Source organism: Lactuca virosa, chromosome 7, assembly GCF_052849685.1.
Source record: "Lactuca virosa cultivar CGN04683 chromosome 7, Lactuca_virosa_CGN04683_v6, whole genome shotgun sequence".
NCBI lineage: Eukaryota > Viridiplantae > Streptophyta > Magnoliopsida > Asterales > Asteraceae > Lactuca > Lactuca virosa.
Window position 1 is genome coordinate 148,240,514 of NC_136432.1, and position 10,186 is coordinate 148,250,699.

Genomic DNA, 10,186 nt, shown 5'->3' on the forward strand with positions numbered 1-10,186 from the left:
AAATCTTCCTAATTATAGTAGTAAAATCACTTTATATTTGTATGAAGTTGCTACAATTAGTTAGCTTTTTACAAAGTTGAATGTTGTAACAGGAGGATATGAAAATAAAATGCTATAATAAAAAAATTAATAAAAATATGTTGTTATTTCTTACATTTTAATGATCTTTTGAAGCAAGTGTTGTTTAAACACCGGCGTATATGTAATAACTTTAATCTTAAAGTCGTAATTTATATGTTGCACACATTGTATATATTGTTTGGCTTTGTATGATGTAATCTATAACCATTTTAACCCTTTTGGAGAGATTGTGATTGACCCACCTGTCTTCATGTCTTCATAGGAGTAAGCATGCTGAGAAATTGTAAAAGAAACTTGTTAAAGAGAAATATATTTGTTTCTAACAACATACTCAAAACACCAGGTAAAAAGAATCCAAATCAAAACATCCAAGTTAAAACATAAATAATAATACAACATTATAATTTATAATATAATATTTAGATTAACACATAATAATATTTAAATTATTATTAAATTTAATATATATTAAAGCCAATGGGTTGGCGGGTTGAAAATAAATTGATAATTTTTATCCACCCTACCTATCTACTTAAATGGGTTAGACATGTTGACCTATTTAACTTAAATGAGTTGAAAATCTCAACCCGACCTGCTAATTTTGGATTGGGTTCGTATTGGGTTGGCGAATTGGGTCGTTTTTTGTCGGTTATAATCCTAACCATTTTTGGCCGCTTTAATCATTTTCCACCTTTTATAAATTGACCGCTTTTTGCAGACTCTAGTCCCAACAATTTTTAGCCGCTTTAATCAAATTTTCACATTTTATAAATTGGTTTTTCCAAATTTCGTAAATCAAATTTTCAATTTTAATAATGATTTTTTTTTTTGAAAGAGCATTAGGGTGCGTTTGGTTGTGGAAAATTTTCCAGTTTTCTAGAAAAATTTTCCAATTTTCTAGGAAAATTTTACAAGAAAAACAGAAATTTGAAAACACGTTTGGTTCGTTCAGTTTTCCAAAGTTTTCTAAGAAAATGAAATTCAGTTTTCCAAAATGTATGTAAATTAGAAAAGTGATTTTTACAGTTTTCCAAAGTTTTCCAAATTTCTAAGATGGAAACTACACCCGTTCCAACCAAACACGTTTTCATTGAAAATTGAAAATGAAAACTCAACCCTATTTTCTGAAAATATTTTCATAGAAAATGAAAACAGTTTTCCACAACCAAATGCACCCTTGATAATTGATTTTTTTCCATCCCTATAAATTGATTTTAGTTATATACTTCGATTTTTCTTTCTCATGGACATAGTAAAGTATGTGAAACATCCCAAAAATACTAGCCAAAAATTTCGTTTTCAAAATCATTTAACAACATAAATATCATCCCCATAGTATAAAATCATAAAACATGTATCTCAAAATCTCATAAAATCTGTCATCATATCACAATCTCATATAAAATATAAGAGTAAACTCCCAGGCTAAGAAAACTGTGGTGTGTGCTATGCCATCATCCCGAGCCCTTTCCCTTGCTAGCTGAAGTACCTGAAACCAAAACTGAAACTGTAAGCACGAAGCTTAGTGAGCTCCCCCAAACTACCACATCCCATACACATAACATATAACAATCACATAACTCTGGGACTACTCCCAACTGCATCGGGACGAATCCCGACATCGGCTTACCCGACATCGGACTCCTGCCCGACATCGGGCATCGGGCTCACCCCGGCATTGGGCTTACCCCGGCACATACACATCATAACATATATCATAAACACATAACATAATCACATGATCTGCATCGGGCTTGCCCCGACATCGGACCGAAGCCCGGGACATATAATCATAACATATAAATTAGCATACATTGGGCTTGCCCCGGAACATATAATGCATAACATAATGACTGACATACATCGGGCTTACCTCGGAACATATAGTCACATAGCATGTTAACTAACATACATCGGGCTTACCCCGGGACACATAACACATAACACATATACATGCATGAATCACAAAGACATCAAGCATACTAAACTACTTCTCGGGACTGTCTTGGCATCGGACCGAAGTCCGGAAACATATAAACTACATCGGGCTAATCCCGACATCGGGCTCACCCCGACATACTCTACAACTTAAACGGGCCGACATTGTGGTCATAGACCCGTTACTACTGGAAGGAAACTCACCTCTCAGTCTGGCTGCTGAAAACCCTGCACAATGACTCTATCTGCTGCTCCAATTACTCTCCGGCTATTATGACCAAGTAACACTAAGTTAAATACTGAGGATTCCTTTATGGGTAAGAATGACCACTTTACCCCTGGTCAAAGTCAAAGCCAAAGTCAAAGTCAACTCTCAGTCAACCCAACTCGCCGAGCCCCTCTACCGACTCGTCGAGTTCAAACGGTCATAACATCAGGACATCTCGATTCTACTCGTCGAGTCTCTCCTTGGACTCGTCGAGTTCTTTTGCTTCTGAGTCTCACTCATGTCCAACTCGCTGAGTCATCTCCTTAACTCAGTGGTTTCACTCATAATCAAAGAAGGGTTTGAGGACATCGATCCTTGTAACACCGTAAATTTTCAAATAAAATTTTCATTTAAAAATCGCATAATTCTTATAACACATTTCACGAAAATCTCATTTATTCAATTTACAAATCACAACTCCATAATTGTTTGATTCAAATCCAGGATCCTCAAAACATAACTCTTTCACTGGTGTGTACCATCAAACCGGTGCCTTCCCTCGATCCTGAGAAACCCGAAACACATGACACATAACACGGTAAGCACAAAACTTAGTGAGTTCCCCAAAATACCACACATACAGCTCATTAGCCACTCGAGGCTATATCTTTGTAAGACCCTCCGGTCAATGTGTCTCAGTGGGACCCTCCAGTCCCATGGTTCGTTGGACCCTCTGGTCCGGTCTGTAAAGCTCCACATAGCATAAATCACAAAGACATAATGCACAACATAAAACATAAGGCAGGATAACATAATACTCAATGTAAGCACATAAGACCCTCAGGTCACACATAAGTACCACGCTAGGTAAAGTATAGTGAGAAGACTCACCTTGCAGGCAACAATCAATCATCCTCGAACTCGAATCTCGAACTAGCCACTGCCTAACACATAGGGTAAATATCTCTAATTAATACTCGATTCTCGATTCTCAATAACCAAATGTTATTCTTCTCTCTCTAACTCTTGAATTGGGTAAAAGACCATTTTACCCCTCCATGGTCTCCATTACTCATGTTGACCAAACCCTAAAGTCAACAGAAGTCAAAGTCGAGTCAATAGTCCATGTTTGACCCGACTCGCCGAGTGCACCCATGTGACTCGTCGAGTCTACTCGTTCCTCAGAAGTCTCGTGATGGTCCAGCTCAGCTCGTCGAATTGATCCCCAACTCGCCGAGTTATCGCATGATCAATTCAACAGGACAAACCCTCACCGACTCGTCGAGTCGTCTCATTGACTCGGCGAGTTCATTCAAACCCAATCCTCACCCAGACGATTCTAAGCAGATCTACAACCCTACTCTCCAGATCTATCCTCCTAAGGCTCGAATAGCACGTAAAGCTGCAAGCTTTACGTTCATGCATGGCATATAAGGCTCATAATGCCAAAACATGCTCCAACAAGGGCTAGATGCACAAGAGCTTGCTTCCAACTCAAAAAATCTTGGGTCTCTGGACTCACAAGGCCACTCATAGTCCAGATCTGAGGTTCCAACCTCAAACCATACACAAATCACTCCATGACACAAGATAACTGGAAGAAAGCCCTAAAAGTTCCCTACAACAAGATCTCATAAGGAAATGATCAAGCTAGAATCTTTTGACCTCCAACTGAAGCAAAACTCTGAAGAATCTCTGGGTCCAAAAGCCTTTTCTTGATCCAAGCCAAGATGCTCTCCAAATCCCCTCTCAAAGTTGCACAAGAACACCCAAATTAGCCACTTTCTCTCTCACAATGCATGAAACTGATCTAGGGTTTCCTACATGGCTCTCTGGAGATAAGGGAGGCAGAAATAAGGGCATAAGGCCCTTTAAATAGGGCACAAATCCAAAAAATTAGGGTTTCTCTGCCCAGCACCTACTCGGCAAGTTGGCTCTCTGACTCCCCGAGTCCATTCATTAAAGCCACGCGGACAACTCGACTCTACTCGACGAGTTGGACTTACAACTCGCCGAGTCACTCCTAATTCTTCAAATAATTTAAACATACAATGACGTACCTGAAAGTCCGGATGTTACAATTCTCCCCCACTTGAATTAGATTTCGCCCTCGAAATCGCTTCTCAACGCCACATAGATTGAACCCAACAACCCGAGAAGTACCACCGAAGGATCTCATACCACACAAATAACTTCCTCCATAGACACCTGAGACCAAACAGGAACTCCCAAACCCAGAAGATGACATACCCTTCTGCCGCTACGATTCCCCTTTTTGACTCACCAGAATCTGAAAACTCTAGTGGCTTGCCTTACTGCCCGACCGCCCTCTCAAGATATCATCAAGTTATTCGCTCCTCGAATAACGGACCCTGAAAACTCATTGCCCCTCTGATTCTCTCATAGCGACTGATAGAAACAAGTTAAAGCTGAAAATTTGCCACTTATCACTCATACCAGACATACTAAGCACTCCAATCATACTCCAAGGAGCGAAATGGTCACATTACCCCAGAGACCCATCCACTGAACTGCAATCGAAATCCCATCTGAACAAAGAACTCTTAACACCCTGCCATCAAACATAAGAAAATGATCATGCTTGCTCAGAAGCATCCTCTAACATCTAACAATCATAAGCCTCGACTCCCTCTCAGATATCTCTTTCAACCCTGAGCACCAGGTCAACTCTCGTCCCCACAGTTGAACCTCCAAAGGTTACTCACTGCATACCCCAAAACGTCTCACTGACTTCCTTCTCACAACAACTATCTCTGCTCATAATGACACACAAGTCACGAGGTTCGCTTAACCCCAAGCGAATACTACAATCCCAACTGAAATCGTCTCACCCTCACCCTCGACCTCTACCGCCTACTACTCATTAGTTCCATGCATCTCCCAGTCCTTCCCATATAAATGGACTGACCCACTCAGGTCTAAGACATCAGATGACACACAATACTCCTCAAAATGGAACCCATCTCTGAATCCGGAATCTCTTTCGCCTACTCAATTCACCACCAAAGCTAAACTCAACTCGGGAGTCTGGTCCGGCACAAAATTGGAACTACTCGTGCCAATAAAGCACTCAACTCATGACCCATGACCCGCAACCCACGCGTACATCACTTCCCCAATTTCTTTTCGATTGCGATAACCGCAACTTAACTCATAATGTAACGATTCCCGACAATATGGAGACCCCAATCCCGCCCCTGGTCCGACCACCAGGTTCCCGAAATTCAAAGAATAAGGCTACCCAAGCCTAAAAACTCTCCCGCGTCATGCTCTGACTAGCGAATAATACGGCTCCCCGTAGTATCATAACATTCCCTCTCACTAACCCTTGAAGGCTACGGCTCCCTGCAGGCCTACGACACTCTCTCACTGACTCATGAATACTACGGCTCCCCGCAGTATCACAACACTCTCTCGCTGACTGGTGAACACTACGGCTCCCCGTAGTATCACAACACTCTCTCGCTGACTCGCCGTGGGCTCACTCCCTGGTTTTCCCCTGATAACCCGAAGTGATTACTCCCACTCGGATCCACTCACCCTCTTATCACCCCATAATCTCCTCCTTGAGTCATTACCCCACTGAGTTCACTATCAATACTCCACGGCTCAACATAGATGGGTACACACACCCACCCAGGTTATGCATCTCCACTCCTGACGACAACCGTCGTGTCCAATACTTTTCCTCGCTGCAATTCACATTCTTGGATACTCCCATTTGATCACCATTAGCTGAAGGGCTCCCGCTGGAACCGTAGTCAATTGATACCCCACTTGCCATCTCATAACTCAAATCTCAAAATAATCCGAAAATCAGGGCACCCTACTCGGATACCTCGGCACACCATCACAGAACCTCACGATGTCTTGCCTGAACCACTGTTCTCCTACTTACGACATCCTTTCAGAATCTCACAACTGATCTTCCTCTCAAACAACTCGTAACTTCGGAATATCCCAACTCTCAATCGAAACACGGAGGAATCGTCAATGACTCAGAACACGTTGACGACAATCCGAAACTCCCTCCTCTAATGCTCAAAACCCATGTAAGAATACTCATATCGACCCGGAAGTTGGTTGCCCAATCAACTTCTATTCTTCCCAAAATACATATAACAACCCATACATTGAACCAGAAATTCTCAACCGCCGAAACTATCCTTATGATCCATTCACCTCGAATTTACCATTAAAGCTTTGAAGAATTCCTAACCACCACCAGGATTTCGACCAACGGCTACCTGCCGTGGAGACACTCATTCCTTCCAGAACACGTACTGTTGGGTTTTGAGCATTCTAACACTCCTATGGTGTACATACAACCCTATAAACCTTGGATCTATGTTTTCTCTATTATACATGCAAATATTAACTATTCCAAGGTTTCATCCTAACTAGCATATTATAAAGCACCTATACTACAAAGTTCTAGTTAGATGACATACCTTTTGATGTAGCTTGATGTCTTCAAGCTTTAAGAGCTTAGCCCCAATAGTGTGGAAGCCTCAAATGGAATCACAAATCACCAAAACACCTTGGAAGAACTTGAGAGAATATGTATGCACACTAAAATCGGCCCACTCTTATTTTCACACACTTGTACCAATTTTGTGAGCCAATGACCCCTTTATATATTATGGAGGATTAGGGTTACATCCATGTAAACCCTAATACCCATGACCTTTCATTTACATAGGATCCATGGGTTAAAAGCTCCATGGACCATCCATGAAAGCTTAGCCCAACCTAAATGAACATGGCCCATTCCATATATATAAGAGTCCATATTTAATTAGTTCTTTTTGATCACTTAATTAATTCTAAATTAATTCTTGATCAATACTAATTAAATAATATGATTCCATATTAATATATTAGAACTTATAATATATTAATATAAATCATAAATATACTATTCTCAAAAGACTATCCATATAAATTGTGCCGGTGAAGTGCAACCCAAATGGACCATGCCGGGTCGGGTCAAGTACATACCAATTATAGTTATGGACTTAGACATTAATCCAACAGTCTCCCACTTGGATAAGTCTAAAACTATTATTGAGTATGACTTCAAAACCTAACTGACAATCGTAGCTCTTAAAGCCGCTGTCGAACTCTGACCTTGCCAACGACTTGTCCATTAGATAAGGGATCATATATTCCTCCATTCTAGATATCATATGGACTGAGACATGGATTATAATCATTCTCTCTGTCCATTTGTTGTTTCCCGATTTTTGATTTATGATGACTGACTGATTGAACAAATCAAATCAGTCCTGGCTTGGCCAAGCACTCACATGTGTCATCGCTAAATCGTCGAGGGGCCCACGGATATCGCTTTTATCTCGAAGGTAAAAGGAATGGATAAACTTCGACTCATATGGCTTGTTCTACTACTTGTTGAATCATACACAAAGGAACGTTTTATAACATCGAGTTACCAAATGCGTTTTCGTGCAATCAATGTATAACCAACTCATAGTAACAACTCATATCTCTAGGTTTGAAGAATATAAGATATTATCGTCTCATGATCACTCGTGATAAAATCCATGAAGTGATTCAAATGAGCGCGGGTTGAATCCAATACTCAGAACTTATGATCACTCATGAGTGTTGTAGCACCACTTTGTCCACCAACTTGGACCTCTACAAACCAACCCATGACAGTCTTGATTCATATCTACTTCCAACATATGACCGACTGTGGATGGTTTGAATAACTTAATCATTCAGGAAGAGCGACTTAGTTATTCAAGAAGTCAAAACATGCAAAGTGAAACACAAGAATAAATGAATCAAATATGGTATCAAACCCTATGAATATAAATAAACACTTTTATTTATCACCATACTGATTACTCATTATTCATTGTTTCGGTTTTATCAACTTTATAATTGAATTAAAAACACTAGTTGTCCCATGCTCCAAGCATGTACACTATGTTTTTCTTAAACAATAGCTTTGCCATACACCATGTATGCACTCTATGTTTTTCTATGATCCTTACTTTGTGAAATAAACCAATTGAACATAATTTCAATGATTCTAATTTCACACTCCCAAATCCTTATCGAAAAATGTGAGAATTTCAAATTCCTATCATTTATCGAAATCTGTTTAGATTTTAAACTTATATGCACTGACCCTCCTGTAATGAATATGTACAAAGTCACAAAGACTTGTCAACAGTCATTATAAGGTATTCCAATTGAGATCAACTCCATGGAAACTAAGTCTCATATTCAAAGTACATTGCTTTGGACATGCTTCTTGCATTAAGTTTTCTAATCTTCCACAGATAACTTCCACCTATGGAGACAACTCCATATTCTCATTTTGACTATCACTTCTGAATAAGAGATGCCTCTTTTCAGAATATGTCAATATGGTCCTTCCAAAATTAGCACTATACTTCCAACTGTCCCTGAGCAACCAATCTTTGGTAAACCTCAGATTGTCCTCGACAATTGCTTAATCATTTTAGTCATATCCAATTCTAGACCTTTTCCCTTCTTAATGCCTCTGGGCATTTGGAAAAATTTAGAAATGACAAATATTATAGCACATGCAATCGATCCTGTACCCAAAGCAAATGGTACACGATTCATGATGTCTCACATAAAGACATGATTCTAGACCAGTCTTTTGCTACAATATTTTTATTTTCCATGTTTTCAAAATTTGACTATGAAGAGGGATGCCGTAATCATAATCGAATTTTGAGAACGCAATATATAGAATTTCCTTAAGTTGAACCAATCCAACATGAAATTCATATATATATATTCTTGACTAACGATGATTAAGGTCTCAATCTAAGCCTTTAGAACTGAAATGAAGTATATCCTCTCCTTTAATTATAGCAAAACAACTTTTTCAATCCCTGCAGCCTCACGAATTGAAACTTTTGTTTTCTATAATTAACATTGCTAACTTGCAACACTAACAATAATTATCATGCTCCCACTAACATGATGATTATTAGCATAACACTTATGCTCCCACTAGCTTTGACATGTACTCAGAAATCAGCTGGACTTCTAGAAATCAATACTTTATTGACTTTCTTACCAAAGTTCAGATTTCTGATACGAGATGCTTTGATAAAACTTTATCAAAATCATACACCTTTCCTTAGATAGCATGCATGTGTGTCTAAACAATTTCAGAACTATGAAAAGGGATGCCGTAATCATAGTCTCAATTGTTTAGACCTTTTGCCATCTGCTTCAAATCTACTTGGTGGAAGTGTTTCCTCGCCATCATTTTCATGAATCGGAGAGAAACCTTATGACCCTTAGATTTTATGGTGTATGTGTTCTTATCCATGTGAATCGTCAAAACCATAGTCACAAGACAAGGATAATGACAAATCCAAACTCATATGGACTGAACTTATGCAATCTTAACTTCTTGCCACCTGGCAGTACAGGGCCTGCCATTGCTTCCAAGTTGTTATGCAACCAATTGAGAACTTTCAGAACTCCTATGCAAAGCCAACTTTAACTGGAATGGGCACAGAATATGTCAACACGATAGGTTATAAACCTCAAGTCGTGTGCTAGTGAAGAACCTCAGGTTTTATTCTTGATTAGTTCTTGAAATTCTTTTTAGGATCTTTAAGACTCCCACTATCCTCTTGACATATAAGACTATCTTGCCAAATATTCAAGAGATAGTGCGGATTCTTTATCAAGACAAACACTTCACACAATTGGCCTTAGTTGGTCTTTGTTTTATCCAAAACATCACAACTTACCAATTTCAAATGTACAAGAGTAGGACACTTTTACTCTTACATTTGACAAGTGTTTTAAACCTTTCTTTAAGATATGTCACTCAAGTTACAATCTTGGAGTATGACTCTAAGAATTGTTTTGGAACGAAGTATGACTCATCTTCCTGATCTAACCATTTCAACA